This window comes from Halichoerus grypus, chromosome 11 (genome assembly GCF_964656455.1).
Source record: "Halichoerus grypus chromosome 11, mHalGry1.hap1.1, whole genome shotgun sequence".
NCBI lineage: Eukaryota > Metazoa > Chordata > Mammalia > Carnivora > Phocidae > Halichoerus > Halichoerus grypus.
Genome location: NC_135722.1, coordinates 86,385,057 through 86,403,646, shown reverse-complemented (window position 1 = coordinate 86,403,646; position 18,590 = coordinate 86,385,057). Strand labels below are relative to the sequence as shown.

The 18,590-nt window shown below is 41.2% G+C and overlaps 1 long non-coding RNA gene and 1 pseudogene across 3 annotated transcripts in view; one reads left to right on the top strand and one right to left on the bottom strand.

Annotated features, from left to right (window-relative positions):
- Positions 1 to 5,245: 5,245 nt before the first annotated feature.
- LOC118531980 (transcription elongation factor A N-terminal and central domain-containing protein pseudogene) lies at positions 5,246 to 6,475 on the bottom strand (annotated as a pseudogene).
- Positions 6,476 to 8,574: 2,099 nt separating this feature from the next.
- Positions 8,575 to 18,590, top strand: part of LOC118531981 (uncharacterized) — a 33,884-nt gene continuing 23,868 nt past the window's right edge. The window contains exons 1-4 of one of the 3 annotated variants that reach the window (XR_004915486.2): positions 8,575 to 8,733; positions 11,169 to 11,287; positions 12,227 to 12,398; positions 14,643 to 15,001. This is a non-coding gene — a long non-coding RNA (uncharacterized LOC118531981). Of the gene's footprint in view, positions 8,734 to 11,168; positions 11,288 to 12,226; positions 12,405 to 14,642; positions 15,002 to 18,590 lie in introns of all 3 variants that reach the window. The other 2 variants (XR_013442699.1, XR_013442700.1) reach the window with 2 other exon arrangements.

Here is an 18,590-nt window from a genome sequence, read left to right as displayed (position 1 = left end):
CTTGGCACAAAGAACTGGATCCTAGACCAGCTTTCATGGCTCTGTTCCTGGGTTTCATTGGAGGCTGAGTTTCCACATTTTTGCCATTAGCCAGCTCTGGGCCATGGCATCTGATGAGTTGAAGCTGTTGGATGCCTGGGCCCAGCTGGTTGGTGCTGGCTTTGAAGTTCACTTTCAATCCTTGCAGGTATGAGCATGGTGGGGGCCCTGCACCAAGTCCTATCACCTTCCTTCTGTCAGGCAACTGTCATCACCCCACAGAGCTTTTATTCACAGCCTGTTGTCAGGAAGCTGGCCAATTCCTTGGGAAGGTGAGAGAGGAAATTAGGAGGCTGGGGGCTGGGAGGAATCATGCTATCGTTATGCTCTTACCTTAGGGCTGATGGAAATAACACTGCTCTGGCACCTGGAGAGCTGGCTGGAGCCCAGGCTCTGCTGCACGTAAGCAGCGTGGTCCTGGGTGAGTCCTGTAATGTCTTTGAACTGCTCTTCTCACCCGTGTAAGAAGGATAAATATTCTAGCTTGCCTACCTACTGCATGGCGCAGTTGTAAGGATCAACTTGAGTGACACATGAGAGAAAGCAGCTGGAGAAGAAGCCAAGGGCATAGTCCAGTGGTTCTCACATGTCAGTGTACGTTAGAACCACCTGAAGGGCTTGTTAAAACAAGAGTCCTGGGGCTACTCTCAGAGTTTCTAACTCAGTAGACCTGTGGTGGGGCCTGGGACTTTGCATTTCTAACAAGTTCCTTACTCATCCTCCAAGACCTTTTTCAAGTTTTTTTTCCCATGAAACCTTTCTTTGGTAACGCAGGTCTGGCTGGTCTCACCTCTGAACTTTGAAACTGGGCTGTCCCATGGTTTGTACTCCTGTGTAATGGCACCCATGATGAGCACAGTGGTGGCTGCCTGGAGTGCTCTCTTGGGCAGGTTGCTGGAGCCACATCCTAGCTCAGGGCAGAGTGCTGGCACTTATTCACATAGGTGTGGACAGGGAGGTGGCGGTGTGCATAATAGATATTTGTCATCCCTGGCTTAAGAGACTCTACTGTATTTTCTGTGTGCTAGGCTTGCCTTTACAATTAAATTATACACTTCTTGATGACAGATACAATGTCTTTTACTGCTGTCTCTTCTGTGGTACTTGGCTTAGAACAAATCACCCTGAGCTCTGAGTTCCCTGAGCACAGGGCCATCTGTGTCCTGTTCGTTTTGACTTCTGAAGACTAGCACAGTGCTGCTAGGCATGGCAGTGGCTGCAAATATTCTTTGCTCAGTCAAATAATACTTTTCGAATACTGGAGGAATATTTCTCACGTTTTTGTTCTGGTCACAAATCTAACAACTACAGACATGAAGCACTTTCAACTTAATCTACGTTATTGACACGCTCTGCACTATTTCCTTAAGCCTAGGCAATCAAGAAACCAGTAAGTCAAGCCTTGATTTGCAGTGTTTGTCCATTTTTGTGGTGAAGGTACTTCCGCCCTGTTAATTTCAAGCTCCCAGGTTGATACCACTGAATACAGAGCTGGGAAGAGGTGCACAGCAGCATCCTTCTCTACAGTTTTTCCACCATGCACATACAGTAGATGGAAATAAACTCAAAGCAAAAGTGACTGTAAACTTATTAGGAAGTGATGGGTTTTTAGTATTTATTACCTTTTACAAATATTATTGACTTGTTCATAAGTTTGCATGATTTAATTATTAATAATGGCCGTGTTTAACACCTGGTTTGTACAATTCCTGAAGCTTTAACAACTGGTTCGCATGAAGTTTTCTTTAGCACACCACTGGATGAATTGGTATAGATCTGCAGAAGTTAGAATTTTTTTAGTTGCAAGTCATAAAATCTTAACCTAAATTGCCAAGAGAGATAATTTTGCCTTACAAAATTTAAAGCATATAGAAGGGTAAGGTCAGTCTGGTGTCAGGCCAGGTGTCATTAGGACCTATTCTCTCTTTCTGTCCTCTATGTGGTGTCAAGATGCTTGCCTACAGCTCAGGCCTCATTGTCCAAGGTTTCAGTCATCCAGAGGAGCAAAGACTTGGCCCATTGGCTCTGATTATGTTCTATGTTTGGCTCTGAACCAGGCACCGGAGTGGGGGAAGTGTGAGGCTCTCTGCCACAGTCTGATTTATCTCCCTTCACCATCAGTTCATATGTTGAAACTTTAACCTCTAGTATGATGGTATTTGGAGATAGGGGCCTTTGGGAGGTAGTTAAATTTAGATGTGGCCACGAGGATAGGGTCCTCATGATGAGATTAGTGCCTTTATAAGAAGAGACCAGAGAGCTTCCTCTTTCTGCCATCTAAAGATGTAATGAGAAGGCAGCCATCTGCAAGCCAAGAGGAGAGGCCTCATGGGGAACCAAACTGATTGGCATCTTGATCTTGGGCTTCCCAGCCTCCAGACTGTAAGAAATAAGTTCTCATTGCTTAAGCCACTCAATCTATGGTATTTTGTTATGGAACCCCAGACCGACTAAGACTCTCCTTCTCCAGGCTCCCCCTGGCAGTTTCACCCAAGCATGTGGACTGAGAGTGGAGAGGGGTTTCCTCATAGGAAATTCCAGGTATCATTACTGGAAGGGTGGTTGGAAGCAGACAGCAAAGCAAACATCCATTGTAAGCTCTCTCTGTCTCTGGACAGAAGGAATAGTTTCTTGGCTCAGAGGGTGCAGGTATCAGGGTAGCCTTTCTGGAAAAATGATTGGATCACTCCTTTTGTGTACAAGTGGGAAAAATGGGAAAGGAAAGAATGGAAACCTGAGGGGGAGCCACAGTCCAAGCAGCTCCATGATTTGTGGGCTTGCTTTTGATGGAGTTTAGGGCAGGCCACTGGAGAATGTGTCACTTCGGCATGTGGATTATTTCAAGCTGGACAGTCAAGGCCTAAAAGACTCAGGAAGAGCTTTTTACCTCTCCCTTAACCGCCTAAAAGAATTTAGTTGGGGGTTCTGGTCCCAGAGAGGGTTATCACCAGAGATAACCACGAGGAGTCCGGGCTAGGTGTGGTAGGCTAGGAGGAGTTTGGAGAGGCCTGTTTGTTAAGATTCCTCTCTCTGTTCCATTGTCTGTGCATGGCAAAATAAACTTTTAAAATTTTTTTAACCAAACATTTGCTCTTCCCATCTTCCTGTGGATCGTCTTCATTCCCTTTGAAGCCCAAGATCCCTTCCTCCTTCTTAGCTCAGGATGACATATAAACCTCAATTTTTGACTGTCTTTTAGCCTCATAGCTTCAGGGTTCCTGTATGTAGAAAATTAAATTTATTTGTTTTTCTCCTGTTTATCTGTCTTATCACAATTTAATTATTAGACCAGCCAAAGAACCTAGAAGGGAAAAAAAGGGAAAGTGTTCCTCTCCCACACCTCCCACCAGGGGAGCATGGCAAGATGTTTGTGGCAAAAAGGACTACTGAGAATTTTGTTCCATGAGTCCCAGGGTTCAAACTTTAGCTACTTGGGTGAGAAGACTGTGCCCAGGAATGGAAGCTCTGAAAAGAAGTATCTTCACTGGGGAAGTATCTTGCTGATACTAGGAGCATCTTGCTGGGGGTTTGGTGTGAATTCTGAACTGACCAGCCATCACAACACTCCTAAAGACCTATCACTATTAGATCAAGAGAAGGCCCTTAAATTTGGTGTGTGAAGTTATGTAGGTGCCCAGAAAAATGAGTGCAATGTGAAGGTCAGAGCTGATATCTCCACTAGGAAATTTTGGAAGAAAAAGAGCTGGGGTTAGCAGTGGGCAGGTATGGATGCAGTCTTTTATATGAACTTCTAAGGAGGCGAAATGGAGAGAAACTGAATGGAACCAGATGTTGATGTATCTGTTCCAACCTAACAACTTGGTTCTTCAGGGTCAGTCAGGGCCATGGGTACAGGAGAGAATGCCAGGCTTTCTGGCCAGGAGCAATTCCAAAATTCTCTCTATCCCTGGAGGTCAACAAGACATTGACCTGGGTTAGCCCTGTACTTTGGAGTTTTTGTGCAGTACAGTGGGGCCAGGAGAAACCTGCCATATGCATATAGGATATTACAATACAGCGAGAATCTCCTATATATGCTGAGCACTGTGCCAGATGTTATTACACACACACCAGCTTGTTTGATTCCCTCAACTACTCTGTATTACAATCAGTTGTCCTCATTTGCAGAAGAGGAAACAGGCTCAGAGGCCACAGTTACATAGCTAGTAAGTGGCATTGCTAAGCTCTAACCCAGTTCTTTCTGACTTCAATGGCAATGTTGATTTCCTCCATTTGATGATGAGCTATAGATGTAGCAGCCTTTGGTTGAGCACTAATCATAAATGCAATCATCACTTTAGCTGTTCTTGAGGGCAGGGTTGTGTCTCATTCACAATCATACCCCCAGTGGCTAGTGGTGAAAGTTAAGAAAATACAAGATTACATATACTTTTCTTAATGACCCTTGGCATAGGTGTTTAAAAAATTCCACTTTAGAAAAGAGGAAACTGAACTTCAGAGAATTTAGATACTTTTTCTAAGTTCTCAGAGACTGTTATTCAAACTCAGGTCTGTGTGAATTCAAAACTGATGATCTTTACATTCCTTGGTATGTCTCCCCCATTGACCTGCCTTGTGCTACTCAGCTTCTCTCCGCACTGGGTAGATGCAAGTCAATTGTGGATGGAGAGAGAGTGGCAGTGGTGGTGGGATGTGCATCAGTTTGGCATTGAGAGAAGGCAAGAGGTGGACCAGTAAGCTGGATTCAGGCTCAGGCCCTACTCCTCTTTCAGTTGGAGTCCTGCTTAATTTATTCTGATTTCTTTCTTAAGATTTCATTTTTTCCCCCTAAATAGGAGATTTTTTTTTCTACCCTCAGGAACAACAAATATTTCATGTACAGAAAATATTATTCAGAGGCATCTTTGGTTTTTATTTTTATTTTTTTATTTGTTTTTGAAGATTTTATTTATTTATTTGACACAGAGAGAGAGTACAAGCAAGGGGAGCAGCAGAGACAGAGGGAGAAGCAGGCTCCCCACTGAGTAGGGAGCCCGAGGCGGGGCTCGATCCCAGGACCCTGGGATCATGACCTGAGCCAAAGGCAGATGCTTAACTGACTGAGCCACCCAGGCACCCCCATCTTTGGTTTTTAAAAGTTAACATTTAATTTATTAAATTTCTGAATTCAGAAACCTAGTTTTTCCTTAAAGATCAGTTTACAAATCTTATTATTCTATTTACAAGTTTAATAAATATCAATTACTTTTTTTTTTCTTGGTTAAGAGAACATTTATTTACCATTACAGGCAGACCCACTTGCTATGATACCACCACTCCCCACATTCGTTACAGATCACATAGGTCATCATCTCTTCATCTGGATTTGAATTCCGCACCCAACTTGGCAGGAAAAGCGTTCCTCTGGCGATTACAGTGACCTTGCAATGGAACTTCTCACAGCGTCTGCATTTTATTTTCTTTGTCTGCGTGCCCTCAGTGGCGTGGGGAAGGTGATGTTCCTGTATGCAAGATTCCGTGTAGGAGGCTCTCAACTGCTTCATTTCCTTGCTTGCCATCTCCATCACCGTCATTTCGGCGAATTCTCTCAGAGACGTGGTCCTAGAGAGCAAGTTCTGTTGTAAATGAGAATTTTTGGGGTTCCTCAGATTGGCAACTTTGCTTCTAACACAAGTTTTGTACTTTTTGAGGTTCTTCAAATGAAGGGTAAAAATGTGCCCTTCAATTTCTCTTGCAGTTTTGCCACAAATCAGCTTTGGACTGCTCTGTGCAAGAACTCATTAAAGCTTCATAAAGAAGTTCTGTGCATTTAGCTCTCACAGGTACTGTGGGATCCAGCGACTCACTGGATCTCTGGTCAGTGGATTTTGGGTCACCACTCCTGAAATGCTCCTCCCTGGGCTCCATGTGACTTGTGCCATTTTCAGGCACAAGTGTTTCAATGGCTCTTGCAACATCGTGGGGTGATGAATTAGAACTGGAGCCGCCTGATATCTCATCCTGACTTGGGTCATGAGAAAGTCCGCAGTTTTCTTCGTTTCTGCCCGTAGGGAATGATTTAGGGCTGTCCCTTGGTTTGAAGTGGAGATCCTTATAAAGAGCTTTCCATTCTGACAGCAAACACTTGCCTTTCTTTTTCAAAGCCACCGTAGGATAGTTTTTGAGGACTCTGTACACCGCCCTGACCATGACGGTCTCCTGGAGATGCTCTTTAGTCACATGAAGAGTCTCCAGCTCAGTAAGGTGGTTGCCAAGATCCTCAAAATTCCTTTTAGACATCAGTTGCTCAATAAGGGATGTTTTGGCAGCTACCTGCTTCTGGTCAGACATCTTTACAGCTCTTAACAGCAGAAGGCAATGTACATTTATTGAAGTCCATGTGCCATACACATTCATGTCATCTCCATCCTCACAATGAGCCCGAGTCAAGTATATGACTTATCTCCATCTTACAGATGAGGAAACTGAGAAGCGCAGGAGCTCGGGAATCTCGGGAGACCTCCACGTCGAGAAACGTCAATTATTTTTAAGGAAGCCTTTGATTAATAATTAGGCCCATTTATAGGCTTATATACCTCTAAGCTTTTAAACCCCATTTATGAATTGAATATCTTAATCTCATTTGAAATCCTTCAATATCTTGATAAAATAATCTTTCTCAACTTCTAAGTAACTCTTATAAATTTAATAAAATAAACTTACATAGATGGTGATTCTTAAGTATTCTTAGTGGTTCCAATACTGTACATAACCTTAGAAAGATTACACTTAAATATACCAATCAAGATTACTCATACATTTCAAACTGGGTTTTTTAGTGCAGGTAAATTTTATAATAGGCCAAACAACTTTTGAGTATTACAAATACTTATACTACCAAATAGGCACAGATTTATCCTTAATACATAAATATTAATGTTCTAAGTGTGAGTCTCTTAAACATTTTATTCTTAATTCTAAATTTTCCCAGAGTTGAAAGATGCTTATCCACTGAGGAAATAATAATGCCATCCCAAGCAATTTGGGGAGAATTCAGAGATTTTAGGTAGGATTGTACCTGGATTTCTGCCTGCCCTATTTGTAGCCCAAACCTGGACTTCATCCTGTTACAGGTGGTCGGGCTTGCATACAAGGCTGCACAAACTGGTATGGCCACACAGGTACTTACCAGGGTATCACTCTTGCTTACTCTCATTTTATTCCACTAAGCCCTGTCCCACCCAGACTACTCACGGAAGCCTGAAACTGACTCAGGCTGTCACATGACTCGATTTTGCTTTTCTTTGTCTAGGATATATTAATTTCTTTTCCATCTAGCTCCAATGACTTTTGACATTGATGGAATTCTATCTTCTTTCCATATTCTTCCTGACCAGTAGGGCCACACAATTCTAACAGTTATTAAAATGATATCCAATTACATCCTGCAAATCTCACAGCTTCTAAGGTAGAATGCCTGACAATTTTACAAAGGCTTCTATTGTTTAAAAGGTTGTTTTAGAACATAACACTGGTGGAATCCTCAAGGTTTAGAAGAAAGAACAAATATTTTGGGAGCACTTGCTATGAGCCAAGTACTCTATGTACATTATTTTATTTGTCTTCCAACACCCCTTCAAAGTGTTTATTTTTATCCCCATATTCAAATGAGGAAGCTGAGGTCATGGTGTTTCTCAAGCCAAATGACTAATAAATGGTAGAGCTAGGACTAGATTTTAAGACTGGTTGCAAAGTTCAGGATCCTTCCACTATGCTACTTTCCAAGTTTTGAAGGTTTTATTACATGGCTCTCCGAACAGTGGAGTAGTCTCCTCACTTCTGCACCTTGACGACCAAAACCTTCTAGTGTAAACCTGATCTTTCCAGACAACCTCAAGGCTCAAAAGCAGTATCTGTCGCCCTTCTCCTCATACTCCTTAAACCACCAAGATTTAGATTAAGATTTAAGATTTCCAAGGATTTTCATGACAGCAGCAAATTAAGGGCAAGCTCTAAGACACATTACAGTCACAGTCTTGGGCCAATGTTCCAGGGTCCTGAGGGGTTTGCATAATTCAAACCCTGACCTCAACTGATGGTGATGGGGTTCAGGGTTGGTGGCCCCAGAATGTTTCACTTTGGCATATGGATTATTTTGAACTGAAGACAATCAAGGCCCAGCAGACTCAAGAGCTTTTACCTCTACCTTAACTGTTTAAAAGAATTTAAATAGGAAGTCTGTGATGGGAAGAGAGCTATTACCAAAGACAACTTTTTTTTTTTACTTACATGAGAATGACTTCTCCATATGGTATGGCAAACATATGTTTACCAAACATTTGCTCTTCCCATTTTCCTGTGAATTGTCTTCCTCCCCTTTGCAGTCCCAGACCCTTATTTCCCTTCTCCTACTTGGGATGGCATATAAGCCTCTGTTACCTGTCAAGGGAGAGCCTCTCATCTTTGTGGAGCTCCCATTGGTACATAGTTAAAGTTGTTTTTCTCCTGTTAATGTTTTATGTCAAGTTAATTATTAGATCAACCAAAAAATTTGGAAAGGAAGAAAGAAAAGTATTTCTTCCCTGCAGTTTTGGTGCCCAACATAGGGCTGTCCAGGATCTGGCCAGTGCTCACTTCAGGGCTGCTGCAGGGGAGAGATCCTGGGACCTCTGACGGAAGCTGGCAGAAGGTAAGAGTTCTTACCATGTCAGTCTCCTGGATCTCTGTCTGCCCGGTCTGTTGGAAGTGAAAAAGGTGAGAATACTTTTCTTTTTCTAAATTTAGATTAGCAGAAAATATTTGGGTGAGCTAGTTACTTGGGTATAGCAATTCTGGTAAAGATTTGTGATGAGTACTTTTGATTTCTATTGATCGCGTTCCTCCCAGAAATGATCATTGTTTTCTTTTGTCTTTGTCTTTTGTGTCATTTGTCAAGAAGAAAAACCACAGGGTAGAATGGAGGCATAGGTCCTATAAGTTTGTTGTTTGAGCCGGCCTCACAGACTGGTGAGTTCATGGTTCTCACCAGAAGGGCATCTGTTTAGATGAACTTTGCTGTGGATCCCCTATGTAAAAACCAGCTGCGTTTTTCCTTTTGTCTTGTTGTATGTCCTAAGAGCTTGGCTTTGTGACGGGTGAGAATATTCTCTCTGGTCTCTGCCATCTGGGAGTGTACATACTGGTGTGCATCTGGTGGCCAGTCAAGTGGACTGGGGTTCTGAGACGTGAAGTCACAAACGGCATTTTTTGTTGTTCAGCTGTGCGAGCTCTCAGGAGAGTTTGTCTTGAGGGGTCCCAGTCCATAAGGGCCTTTGTTGTCTCAACCTTTGTTGTCTTGTTAGTGGTGGAAAAGTCCCATTTCTGTATTGCCTGCCTGGTGTCACAGATTAGGTGGTCTATGACTGAAGGTGTCGCAAACCAAACTCTGTGCTTCCGGGCCAAAACTCGAAGATGGAGTTTGGGATAAAGAGGAACGATAGCATTATTGCTTAGCTGGGCAAAGGAAGCTACAACAGGCTTTGGCCTTGAAAACCTGCAGGCTCTCCCAGAGGAAGGGACTGGGGGGCTTTATAGGGAAATATAGGCTTTAGCTGGTTTTAACAGGAATTGTGTATGTGCTACTAGCCTCCTTCATCATGTCTTTAGTGTGGTACCGGGTTCCTGAAACAAAAGGCTAAGAAGGGAGGAGGGGAGGTTTGCGGAAGAGAGGAAAAAGGTTACTTTAAAATCCAGCTTCACTGAAGCATTAGTGGGGCCATTTTGATTTTTGTTCAACTTTGTTTTTAAGCGGTTTCAAAGGCATCTCACATTCCCGAGACACTGTTTTCTCTACGCAGTTCTTACCACCAGTGACAACAAAGGCCTTTACTTTCTTAGGCTGACTTTGGGAGTGAACTTTCTGGATCTTGTGAGGACTGCATCTCTTGCACTCTCTTGTGGGACACCTCTTGTGCCCTTGGTTGAGCCATAAAAAGGCTATTGGTTTGAGTTGCTATTGAGATTAATAAACTCGTCAATGGCTAGGGGATGGATCTTTTTTTTTTTAAGATTATTTATTTATTTATTTGAGAGTGTGTGTGTGAGAGAGAGAGAGAGAGAGAGAGAGAGAGAGAAAGGCAGAGGGAGAAGCAGACTCCCCACTGAGCAGGGAGACTGACTTGGGGCTCAATCCCAGGACCCTGAGATCATGACCTGAACCTAAGGCAGATGCTTAACCGACTGAACCACCCAGGCGCCCTGGAATGGATCTTTTGAATTGAGGAATCTTCTATATTTGAAAAAAAAATTTTTTTAAAGAGAGCTCTCATGTTAAACAATCATTTTATTGGTATCTATGGAAAGACTAAATTAAAAAGTGGATACAAAGAAGTATAATGGCTAGCCTTGGGGGCTCCCTTAACAAGGTGAAAGAGCAGAAATTAAACTTAGAACAAAATTAAAGTCCACATCCAATGTAAATTCCCCTTTTTAAAGTCTGGCCCCATCTCCTCAGCAAATTCCCTTAACTTCCAAAATTCCTCTACTTTGCCCAGAAAATTCCTTACACACTCTGCTGCCTGTTTTAGCTTCTCTTTTGCTACAAGATTTACACAGAGCACTCCAAACTAATCTCTAGGCCCAAGGTATGCATTCTTTCTCTGTTCCTTAAAGATGTAAATCTTACCATGTCTTTGAAATGTAAACACCATATGAGGTAATTAAAACTCTGCCCAGACTGGAAAAAAAAGGGGGTGGGGGTGGGGAGGAAGAGGCCTTTTAAAAACACAAACTGCTAAAAAGTCTCTCTAGCCCAGATTCTAGACCATAGCCTCCTAAAGATCACCTGTCAAGAACAATACAAATACAAACAATACGATACAAATCTTAAAGTCTTCACATGTAGTAAAAAGTTTTAGCCATCTGAGCTCATAAACTTAATTTTACTCCAACTAGTACTTATGAACTAGTGAGTTTTATATTGTTATATCTGATTCATGGCTGAAATTTGAAAATGAAAGCCATAAGATCTCTGTTTATCAATATGTTTATGTATGTCTTTTGTATGTACATTATAGATATGGTATTTTTCTACCTCCAGATGGTGTTGCAAAATTAATTTGTGAAGAGCCTCATTTAATTGACTTAAAAATAAATGCTTATAAATTAAGTATTTCTTTTTTTTAAAAAGATTTTATTTATTTATTCATAAGAGACAGAGAGAGAGGCAGAGGGAGAAGCAGGCTCCCCGCTGAGCAGGGAGCCCACGCTGGACTCTCCTGGGATCATGACCACAGCTGAAGGCAGATGCTTAACCCTCTGAGCCACCCAGGTACCCATAAATTAAGTATTTCTAAATCTCAGAACTGTACCAGAAACGAAACCAAATATTTTTCAAGTCACATGATCTAGGATAATTTTTTGATAAATAAAAACTATTTAAGTTTGTTGGTTTAATTAATACATGTTTTTAGGGCTATCAGCATTAAGTATACAATACTTGTACTTTACCTAGGTTTACTAAGAGTAAAATAAGTACATGTTATCTCTGTTACAAAATGTCTCAGCAAAAAAAAAATAAGATGAGAGCCAACTGCTTTAATGTTTCCTGAAATTTTCATGAATGATCTAAGTATGATTGTTAAAAACAAGTAAATTAAATAGATGTAAATGAAATAAGAAATTTTAGGTGAACTTTTCAGTAATGGTTGTTTTATGGTATGTGTATTCAAAAATAGTTACCTAAATCTCTTTGGTGACTTCCACTGATAAGACTTTTCCTAAGGTAAATTAAATGGTAGAATTTTATTGATTATCTAGATCATTTCCAAATAAGATAAAATACTAAAACATTGATTACTAACAGTGAGCTTTCTTTTACAGAGGCACTGAAGATATTTGGGTCCATTACATGGTCTGTGCCATATTGAAAAATTTATATGGGAAACATATAAACATATATGGGAAAACATATATTTTCAGAAATTATATAAAGTATTTATAAATTTATCAAGCCACAGAATGCTAATGTAAAAGACAGTTCATTATTGTTCGTTTTTAAATTTTCACTAAATTAAGGTTCTTAAGGGTTAAATTCTAATATATGAAATTAAAGCTGCTAGAAATAAGGGACACTTCTCCAAACACAAGGAAAGCAGGATGTGTGTTTGCAGTGACAGAAGGTATATTTTTATACCATAAAAAATTACAATTTTTTATGACTTTTTTGTTTGAAACATTGCTGATTTTTAAAAATGATTTGTTTTTCCAGATTTAAAGAAACCTGTAGAGGCTTCTTGTAGGCAACAGGCTTGAGCAATGGAAACCTGAGTAAGGTAAAAGAGCCTACAGTGACCACAGGGCTGAATGCAAATGGATTCATTAGGCGACCCACCTCCAAATATCCATATGCCCTAGCTGAGCAGTGGGCTTCTTACAACCAGGTACAGGTACCAAAAAAGGAAAATTTCATACATTCCCATGCCTCCTCACTCCCCACCCTTAACTCTAGCTCCCCATCACTGCCTTGTGTCAGATGGTCTCTCTTTTTCTGTCCTGCTTACTGCTCCCTTGCAGTGTATTCAGTAAGCCGCTATGTCCTTTGTTCTGCCTCAGGTGAATTCTTTCACTGCCTGAGCCACCAGCTTCCACCTGACGGGGTCCCCTACAAAATATTTTTCTTTTTTCTCTTAGGCTACTTATGATTTAGAGCAATATGATAAAATATAGCTTTGTGAAGAAAGATGAAACATTTATCTTTTTTTCTTTGCTTGATCCCTCCAGAATTCAGAAACTCTCAGTGAATATTCTTATTTTCATGGCAATATAGTCATTTGCATGTGTTCAACTTGTGATCCTTGTAGCAAGACACACTTAGAAACATTGGTTATATCACCAAGGATTTGACTGGGATGTCATATTTGAGAAAGAAACACACAGACTCAGGACCAGACAGCTTTAAGGAACTAAGGTTGACTTTATTGAACCAATAAAGCCCCTTGAAAAATCAGTCTGGTACCTTGCTTACAGAGTTCCCAGCAGCCTTACCAGGTGAATAAGGAAGGATACTTCCTGGCAGGCCCAGGAACCTTAGGATATTTTGAGGACCTCAAGAAGAGAGAAATTCACCCAAATCTTCGGGTATTACAGGTGAAGTCTGATAGCAAATCCTTGGTTTCGCTGCTTAGCCCCAAGAAGCTGTTAAAAGTCCAATCTGAGATTCCTTATAAAAAGCAGATAAAAAAGATTCTATATAGTTAGCCGTTACTCTTGCTGCACTTATGTAAATAATCAAGCCAAGTTTATTGAAATGGACAATTTGCAAGCAAAATACTTTACTATGGTTCTTTTTAATAAAAATAGGAGTGAATTGTAGAGAGGAAAAATTATGTTTCTATAGAAACTGTAATAGACACTCACAGAGATTAGATTCTAGTCCGTTAATTGTCTTTGAGGTTTCATTTTCTACCAGTAAACTGTCCTGATCCTGAATTCTTCTACTTTCCTCCAATATTTGGCTATAATTCTCCAAACAATTCCTAATTGTTCTCCCACTCTTCTGACTTAGAATGGGTAAGAGCTAAAACTGCCCTTTTCCCAAAGCTGTGCAAGCTATAGCTGGACAACCTAATATAAACCACAGAGAAATCACCACAACAGCTCATATATAGACAGTCTTCACACTTATGGCTATGCGGCCACTGAATGCCCTCACTCCATCTGGAGATGCTTTGAACTTGACATCTAGAAATCTTCTTGACTGGCTACCCTCAGAACTCAGAAACGGGTTTATAATTTGTTCCAATCATTGAACATTGTTTTTCTTTTGTTTCCATGGAAATACCTGGTTAAGTACCTGATTTCTTGCACAATATAGGCCTAACTTTTGGGATCCCAGCTGCATCACCACCTCCTAAAATGAGACCTCACTGTTTAAGTGAACTGACCTAATTTTAAGACTAAAAGATTAATTCGGTGAAATCATGGAGCAATCTACCAGCTCAGCTTTTAATATATGAAATGTCCAGGGAAGTTTCAGAGGAGGGAACTGATGGAGTTCAGGGCAGGCCTTCCCAGAATGTGCTGCCTTGGCATGTGGACTATTTTGAGTTGAAGACAGTCAAACTCGACAGACTCAAGAAGGGCTTTTTACCTCCCCCCTTAACTACCTAAAATAATTTAGATAAGAAGGCTGTACCAGGAAGAAAGCTTATTTCCAAAGATAACTTGTTTGTGGGTTTTTGTTTTTTTGTTTTTTGATTTTTATTCTTTCATAAGAAAGATTTCTCCACAGGGCATGGCAAACATTTGTTTTCTAAACATTTTCTCTTTTTCATCTTCCTGTGAATTGTCTTCCTCCCATTTGAAGTCCCAGACCCCTACCCTCTTCTCAGCTCAGGACACATAAACCTCAACTACCTGACTGTTAGAGAAAGCCTCTCATGTCATTGTGGGGCTCCCATGAGAATGCAATTAAATTTGTTTTTCTTGTTAATCTGTCTTATGTCAATTTAATTATTAGACCAGCCAAAGAACCTAGAAGGGAAGAAAGGAAGTCCTGGCACTCCTTCCACTGTGTCCTAGAAATCTTTGGGCTCTCATCCATCTCCAGGAGGCATTCAAACAGTTATAGAAATTAGCACTTTCTGCCTCCTACCTTTCTTTGACCTTCTTTTCTGTTTGCCCAGGTGAAAACTGCTTCCCTGACAAGTCCCAGTGTGGCTTAGGACTCACAGCTTCTTAGGGAAGAAGGTGGGAACTGAGGCCCATGGGCTCTAATGGTTGAGCCAGTTCTTGTGCAGTGCACAGGCCAGCTGAATGACATCTTTCAGTCACCCTGAATGATTGCCTGAGAGGGAAGAAGGAGACTTCTTGACTCTGGAAGTAGGACGCGTTTGTAGAAATTCATTGTTCCCCTTTGCTGAGGGTTGGACCCAGCAGGGTGGATAGGCTTCCAGCACAGCTTCAAGCAGATGGCTGCATTTGAGTGACACCTGATGTGGAGACCCAGTGTCAGCCCACAGTAGACTGAATCAACAACAAAAAGGTATTGGGATTGAGGAAGGGGGTCTTTGATTCCGATCTTGGCTTTCTCATTGACTAGCTATGTGATTTAGGATTGAACTGTGAATTATGCTCCCTCTCTCCCCCATTACTTAGAATTTTTATTTTATTCCATTAAAAAAATTCTTTTAGACTTATTTAGATGTAGGTTTTAAAAAGTCATAAATTACTTTCGACATGAATTAAGAAAAGGAAAATATGAGTGAAATAAGCTGATTAAGGTATTCCTAAAACTTCTTTACTTTTCTGAAAATATTTTTGGCTTAGGCATCTAAAAACTACATTTTTCTGCACGATTGTTTTGAATACCGGGTAAGGTTGTAACAGCATGTTGACAGAATGGTGGCAAGGAAGGTACCTGCCCAGAATGCCTAAATCCTGCCTGACTAATCACACTCCCAGCAAGTCTTCTGAGACTCCTAAGGCCCTGCACACCCAAGGAACAATAGTTGAATAAGAATAAAATTGTCACTTGTCTGTCAGCACTGATAACTTGCATCTAACTTAGAACTCTGATCAAAAATCCTTGGAGCCCCTGTCATGGGGGGCCTAAATGAAGACTTCTGCTTTGGTCTTAAATCTCAATTTGGGACCACCTTAGTCAGGTGGGGATTAATGTGGGAACTTGGGCTATCTAAACGGTAAGACTGTCCATTTTGCACCAAGAGATTTTTCCTGAAGTGGCTATGTATATAGCCACAGGCAGTGGGACCAGATCCATTCTCTCAACTGGCATGGGTACCAGTCACTGGGCCAGGGACAACAGCTTGAATCTCAACTATGGGGTTGGGTAGACAGTCAAAAGGAAATGCCTGAAAGGGAGTCAGTGATTCAGTGGCGCTCCATTGTTTTCTGGAAAAGGAAAACTGTTCAACATTAACAGCTACATTCATCCTGCAGACAAAAGAACATTTGGTGAGATAATTCACCTTCCCTCTCCCAGCCACACCTTCCCTTATCACTTCACAGGATGCCGAAGAGACAGAAGGTATTTAAACCTGTTGGTTGGGCCCAGTTTTTCATCCTACTCTAGAAAACCAGCACTGTTTTCTTTTCATTATGGAGACTAGGCAGGGAAGTGGGAATAGGTATGTATTAGTGATGGAAAATGATTCTTTCCCCCAAATCAATAAAAAAATCAAACTTCATGTTCCTAAGTGGACTTGAGAAACCTTGGCTAAAGTTTCCTGTTAAGTTCCCAGGAATAGTTAAGAAACTACTTAAGGCAAACTTAGGGTGATCCTAGCCATCTGTACTTATCCAAGCAAGTGAAATGGATTGGGACACCCTGTGAGGCCAAAAAGATATGAGTACGGCTGTGTTTCAAAGTGGTTACAACCATGGGTTTGGAGCCACAGAGAGCTGGATTTGACTCTTGGCCCTGTTACTTATTCTATGAGACTGGGCTCTCGGCTCTCTCTGAACCTCAGTTCCCATCTCCAGAAATAAATGGTAACAATCCCCACCTCGAGAGTGCTGGCTCTTCTTAAGCAGTCAATAAATGATAGCTCTTATTATTGCCTAGGGAGAGAGGACTAGGGGCAGATGACTCAGCACAGAACTGGGCATTTAGCATAGAAATTCCTCTTACATTCCACTGCCTTTCTCCCCACTGCACATTTTACTAATGTCTGTGAAATCTTGACAAGGTAGTGTCTTGCCTAAAATGATATAATGAAGAAGACATTACTGGGTATGGTGAGGTGTGGTGTGTGTATGAATATGTGGTATCAAGCAGGGAATGAGAAAAGTTTATAATTCCTTGATTGTTAGATTACTGTGACAGTACCACTAGCAGGTGAAATTGATCATTGTGATGGTTGGCTTTTCTTCCATTTTCTGGATAAAGATACAAATCTGTGGTTTTTAAAGCTCTCCAGCATTTTTCTAGCTTTAATTAAAACCAATAACTATAGAAATATTTGTGTTTCTATAAATACCAGCAGGAACTGAATACTGGTTACTGTGTAAGAGCCCATCTATAAAGGGGAATATTCTGAGGCTTTATTTAACCCTCGTCATTAGGATACTGGTATTAAAGTTGTGGGTGGCTGCAAGCAGCTTTAAGAGTGAGGAATATAGTGAAAAACCTTTCAATGCCAAATAGCCAGTCTTTCCTGGGGAAACAGAGTCTGCTTCTGAGGAATAATCTAGCCAGCTGAGAGACTCTGGAAATTCATAGTGTGGCCATTCACTATAGTTGAACTCTAACTTATTCCAGAGATGGTTAGGTGAGAGGCTGAAGAACTTTGTTTGAAAGCTCCTACTTCTATTGCTAAGCCTAAGTAAGAGCTAGACAAAAGGCTTTGGAAAGATCTAAGGAAAAGTGAGACTCCAAGAAGGGTTGGACATTATAAAAAAATATCACAGAATGTCAGCTCTGGGAGGAATCTCAGAGATGAATTAGTACCCTAATCCAAAGCACTCATTTTATAGACAAGAAAACTAAGATCCACATAGATGGAGTAACTAAGATCATTGGAAACTAGAGCCCAACTTTTCAGATTACTGGTCCAGTGCTCTTCCCACCAGAGATTGTCACCTATTTATGGGGTGCCTTCTGGGTACAAGGCTATGGAAAGTATAAGACATCCTACCTTACTATATGGTACTTACTGTGTAGTCAGACAAACAAGATAAGTATGCATGGAGTGATAATAATATTATCAGGCATGTGTGATGGGCACCATCTGTGTGATGGGAGTTGAAACAGAAGGAGAGATCTCATTATTGATGGGCCAGGGAAGCTTCCAGAGATCATGGGACTATAGGTGGGCCATGAAGGATGTATGTGGTTTGGATGGGAGGAGAGGAAGGCCATTCTAAGAAGGAGAAAGACATGTTCAGAAGAGCCAAGTTAGGACAGTAAGTTGTTGTGAGTCAGCAACAATTTGGCAGAAGTGGTAAGTTTCCCAGGGTCACAGAATGGTAGAACTGGTAGATACTTCAAAGATCAGGCTCAATCACCTCATTTTACAGTTGAGAATATTAGGTCCAGAAGGTTAAAGTGGCTTGCCCAAGTTTATATACCTATGAAAGTCAGACTGGGGATTAAGACCCTCTCATCCAGTACAATTTTTACTATACCCTGCTGACTCTAAGAAAGTGATAATAGACAGAATGATCATAGAGGACCTTGCATGAGACACGAGATGTTTGTATGGGAAACCTTTGAACTGGGAGATGACACAGAGTGGTACTTCATACAGATTGAGGTGGTAGGAGAGCAAATGAAGAGGAAAGGATGAATGTGAGAGAGATAGGCTATGGGAGAGTCAGGCAATGAGAGAGGATGGAGACAAAGACTACTCTGGAAGTCCAGATTTGACCAGTTGTCCATGGAAGAAACCACTTTATACTTTCCTCTGGCTTTTGCTGTCACTTCCCCTTAGCACTTCACTCACATATTCATTCTTCAACAAACATTTTTGAGCTTGTGGAAGGTGTTCCATATTAACCCCAGCCAGTGACCAACTGAATGTGATGCTTCTGTTGTTTTCTTGGGATCTGCCCCCTTGAACTCTTCTTGGTCAGAGTTGTTAGAGGAGAAATAAGGAGAACAGTTTGGTTAT